Source organism: Lolium perenne, chromosome 6 (assembly GCF_019359855.2).
Source record: "Lolium perenne isolate Kyuss_39 chromosome 6, Kyuss_2.0, whole genome shotgun sequence".
NCBI lineage: Eukaryota > Viridiplantae > Streptophyta > Magnoliopsida > Poales > Poaceae > Lolium > Lolium perenne.
In genome coordinates this window covers 126,532,365-126,537,889 of record NC_067249.2, presented here as the reverse complement: position 1 = coordinate 126,537,889, position 5,525 = coordinate 126,532,365, and positions in this window count along the sequence as shown.

The window sequence follows — 5,525 nt, the reverse complement described above, 5'->3', positions numbered from 1 at the left end:
ATGTTCAGATCTGATGCATGTGCTTAGTCTGATGTGTGTGGTTAAGTATGCTTGTGCATCTGTAATGTTGTTTTCGGTAATTAAACTCACACAGAAATTGCCTAATAATCCAACAATCCAAAAACCTTATATGCTTAGGCAATTTTCACCGTCTGGTTTTGCTGCTGCGCTCAAACCGAGCCCGTTTACGGGTTCTCATTTCAAGAGATGGCAGAATAAGACCTCTTGTGGCTCACTTCTATGGGCGTGCACTGAGTTGCGGAAGGTACTCCCAGAGGTCCGCTTACTCCTGACGAGGATAAAGCGTTCGGGGATGCCACCATATTCTCTGTGGGTGCCATCCTAAGTGTGCTTGGAGACATGTTGGTTGATGCTTATCTGCACATCCGAAATGGGAAGAAACTGTGGGATGCACTGGATGCTAAGTTTGGTGCTGCCGATGCCGGAGGTGAACTGTATGCTATGGAGCAGTTCAATGACTACAGAATGGTTGAGAACCGATCTGTGGTAGAACAGGCTCATGAGATACAGATCATGGAAAAGGAACTTGAGCTCCTCAAGTGTGTGTTGCCGGACAAGTTTGTCGCGGGATGCATTATCGCTAAGCTTCCCCCTTCATGGAGGAACTTTGCCACTTCTCTGAAACATCAGAGGCATGAGTTCTCTGTTGAGAATATCATGGGCTCTCTGGATGTTGAGGAGAAGGCGAGGGCAAAAGACAAACACACTGGAGGAACCGAGGGACGTTCTGCTGCCAATATGGTACAAAAAAATGCCCACAAGTCCAAGGGAAAGAACAAGGGAGTCTCCCAGACTACCAACTTCAAGAAGAAGGGGAAAACGGAGAAGAAAGATCCTTGCTGGGTGTGTGGCGAGACAGGACATTGGGCTAATCGTTGTCCACAACGCAAAGGAAAGAAATGTCAGGCTGGACAGAACTCAAATTCTGTCAGCATGGTCATTGGCAACACAGAGGAGGGAACTACAGGGTATGGTAATATGTTACCTACCGTTCTTTCGGTGTTTCATCCCACGGAATGGTGGGTTGATACAGGTGCCAATGTTCATGTGTGTGCTGACATCTCCATGTTTACCTCTTATCAGGCCTGAGGTTCCTCAGTAATGATGGGAAATGAGTTACATGCTACTGTTCGTGGTGTTGGCACGGTAGATCTGAAGTTTACTTCGGGAAAGATCGTGCAACTGAGGAACGTGCTGCATGTCCCTTCTATCAAGAAGAATCCCGTTAGTGGCTCCCGTCTTATGAAAGATGGGTTTAAGTTGGTGTTTGAGTCCAATAAAGTTGTACTGTCTAAATATGGAACTTTTGTTGGAAAGGGATATGAATGTGAGGGAATGTTTCGCTTCTCTCTAGAAGACTTCTGTGATAATGTTGTGAACCATGTAAGCACTAGTGTTAATGAAACTAATGTTTGGCATTCACGACTTTGTCATGTTAATTTCGGTTGTATGACGCAGCTTGCTGATATGAGTTTAATTCCGAAATTCACCTTTGTCGAAGGCTCTAAGTGCCACGCTTGTGTGCAAGCAAAGCAGCCTCGCAAGCCTCACAAGCCTTCGAAGGAAAGAAACTTGGCACCACTAGAGCTCATACATTCAGATCTATGTGAGATGAATGGTGAGTTGACAAGAGGTGAAAACAAATATTTCATGACTTTGATTGATGATTCCACTAGGTACTGTTATGTGTACCTACTGAAAACTAAAGATGAGGCTCTTGATTTCTTTAAAATCTATAAGGCTGAAGTTGAGAATCAACTTGAAAGAAAGATAAAAAGGGTTCAATCCGATCGTGGTGGAGAGTACTTTTCTAATGAGTTCAATTTATTCTGTGCGGAACATGGTATAATCCATGAGAGGACGCCTCCCAATTCCCCACAATCCAATGGGATTGCGGAAAGGAAAAACCGTACTCTAACAGATTTGGTTAACGCCATGTTAGATGTTTCGGGTTTATCCAAGGAATGGTGGGGGGAGGCTATATTGACTTCGTGTCATGTCCTAAACCGTGTTCCAACCAAGAATAAAGAGATTACCCCTTATGAGGAGTGGGAAAAGAAAAGACCAACGCTCTCCTACCTACGAACTTGGGGTTGTTTGGCTAAAGTGAATTTGCCAATCACCAAAAAGCGAAAGCTTGGACCAAAAACCGTGGACTGTGTCTTTCTTGGCTATGCTTCACATAGCATTGCTTATAGATTTCTTGTGGTGAAATCTGGAGTGGACGACATGAATGTTGGCACCATCTTTGAATCAAGAGATGCTACATTCTTTGAGGATATATTTCCTATGAGAGATATGCATGGCATGTCTAGTTGGGAATCTGATCCAATACATGAAACTCCTATGGAGTCTGATGAGGAATCTGATGATGAGAGTTCAGATTCTGATGAAGATGACAATGAAGCTCCCACAAGGAGTAATAGACAAAGGACTGCAAATTCTTTTGGTAATGATTTCATTGTGTATCTTGTGGATGATACTCCCACTACCATTTCAGAAGCTCTCGCATCTCCTGATGCAGACTACTGGAAGGAAGCGGTTCAAAGCGAGATGGATTCCGTCTTGGCTAATGGAACGTGGGAGTTAACTGAGCGTCCTTATGGGTGCAAACCTGTAGGATGTAAATGGGTATTTAAGAAGAAGCTTCGAGCTGATGGTACTATTGAGAAGTACAAAGCTCGGCTTGTAGCCAAAGGCTATACCCAAAAGGAAGGCGAAGATTTCTTTGATACCTACTCACCTGTGGCGAGATTGACCACCATTCGAGTACTACTGTCATTGGCTGCCTCACATGGTCTTCTCGTTCATCAAATGGACGTTAAGACGGCTTTCCTAAATGGAGAGTTGGACGAGGAAATTTACATGAAACAGCCTGATGGTTTCGTACTAGAAGGTCAAGAAAGAAAGGTGTGTAAATTAAAGAAATCTTTGTATGGTCTCAAACAAGCTCCCAAACAATGGCATGAGAAGTTTGAAAGAACTTTGATATCCGTGGGCTTTGTTGTTAATGAAGCTGACAAATGTGTGTATTACCGCCATGGTGGGAGTGAGGGCGTTGTCCTATGCTTGTATGTGGATGACATACTAATTCTTGGGACAAGCCTCAAAGTTATTGAGGAGGTAAAAACCTTCTTGTCTCAGTGTTTCGAGATGAAAGATCTTGGAGAAGCTGATGTTATATTGAACATCAAGCTATTGAGAGATGAGAATAATGGGATTACACTTGTGCAATCTCATTATGTTGAGAAGGTGTTGAGCAGATTTGGCTATGATGATTGCAAATCTTCTCTCACACCTTATGATCCTAGTGTCTTTCTTCGAAAGAATGAAAAGACAACTAGAGATCAATTGAGATACTCTCAAATCATTGGTTCACTCATGTATTTAGCTTGCGCTACGAGACCTGATATCTCGTTTGCTGTGTGCAAACTTAACCGGTTTGTGGCCAACCCGGGAGATGATCATTGGCATGCTCTTGAGAGAGTAATGCGCTATCTGAAGGGAACCATGCGTTATGGAATTCATTATACCGGATATCCAAAAGGACTTGAAGGGTATAGTGATTCCAATTGGATTTCTGATGCTAAAATGAAGGCCACAAGTGGATATGTTTTCACTCTTGGTGGTGGCGCTGTTTCCTGGAAGTCTTGCAAGCAGACCATCTTAACGAGGTCAACTATGGAAGCAGAACTCACAGCATTAGATACAGCTACTGTCGAAGCGGAATGGCTTCGTGAGCTCTTGATGGACTTGCCTATGGTTGAAAAACCAATACCGGCCATCCTCATGAACTGTGATAATCAAACTGTGATTATCAAAGTGAGAAGTTCTAAGGATAATATGAAAAGTTCCAAACATATCAAGGGGAGGTTGAAGTCTGTCAGAAAATTGAAAAACTCCGGAGTGATAGCATTGGATTATGTCCAAAGTGCTAAAAATCTGGCAGATCCTTTCACAAAAGGACTATCAAGAAACATGATAGACCTTGCATCGAGGGAGATGGGTTTGAGACCCACTTGAGTTGCCGAGGGGGTAACCCAACCTATGTAATCGGAAATTCCGTGATGTAGGACCTGGGAAAACAAACCGGAGCAACTGAGTTGAGAGAAATTTAGTACTCCCACTCCGCTGCAGATGCAATTCTCTCATAGCTACTGTAAGGCAGGTTGACAATGTCTTAATGTGTTCTGAGCGGCTCTTGATAAGCGAAGACGCTGTCCTACAGGGCGATCTTTTATAGAACACACCTATATGAGCGATACTACTGGTCATAGTGTGGGAGATCTGGGTGAATCTCTAGTAAGCTCATGAAGGGCCGAGGAGTATGACTTATAAGCTCCACCCGAGGGGAAGGCTAAGGTAGCCTAGTACCGTGCCGACATTGAGTGAAACTTGCTGCACAAAGACTGACAATTCAAGGCATAGTCCATTGTTCAGTTGTAGTAAAGCGTAACTCCATGTCTAGGTGGAAGTTCAACTTAACAGTCTCCACTGAAGTGCAGGTATATTAAACAGTCAATGGAACTAATGTGTCATCTGATGTGCATATGAGATCTGGTGGGGGATTGTTAAATGTAGATGAGCTGGAGCCCAATAAGGCAGCCCATATAGTCTACAATTCCTGAAATCTCAAGGCCCATCACGTTGGCAGCTTGGGACAGCCTTGGGGGACAAAGTTTAATCCCATATTGCAAGTTGGGAGTAAGTTGGAGTGGTATATAAGGGCTGCTGTTCTACTCCTTCCAAGTGAGTGAGAATAGAAGGAGCCCTCGTGCACTCCTCCTCCTCTGTCCGCCCCGCCTCGGCTCGGCATGGCACGTCACGCACGCATGTCGCGTTTCGTGACTCGAGTTCGAGTTCGAGACACACTCAAGGAAGCCTAAATTTTTGCTTGGTGTACCAACTGTGTTGGGTACGTGTCGATCTGCATGTGCATGCTCGCCGCGTGTCCCTGGCTTCCTACACGTGTCAACGCGGTCGGGTCGGCTTCCTCCCAGGCTATACAAGGAGACCGATCAGATCTGGAAAACAGTGCTCTTAGATCTCTCTCGTGAAGTTCCTTTTGCTGTGCTACTCTCTAGTCTTCCCCATCCCGGCGACTGCGTGCACAGCCGCCCGGGAGAGCAGGCCTCCGAAACCCCGTCCGTTGAGATCCTGCACCGGGAGACGGGCGATAAGGTTTTTGGGGAGCGTCTCGACGCGACTGCTCGCTGCTGTTCGTGCTCTTCTTCGTCGGTTCGGCTGCTTCATCTACAGATCCGACCACACCATGGACGACATCAACAACTCCCATGGTGGTGCTGGTGCTACTGCTGGTGCGACCTTCCCGGTCGCGATGTACGTGTTTTTCCTCTCCTACCTTGCACTGCTACTTGTTCCATGTTCAGATCTGATGCATGTGCTTAGTCTGATGTGTGTGGTTAAGTATGCTTATGCATCTGTAATGTTGTTTTCGGTAATTAAACTCACACAGAAATTGCCTAATAATCCAGCAGAGAATA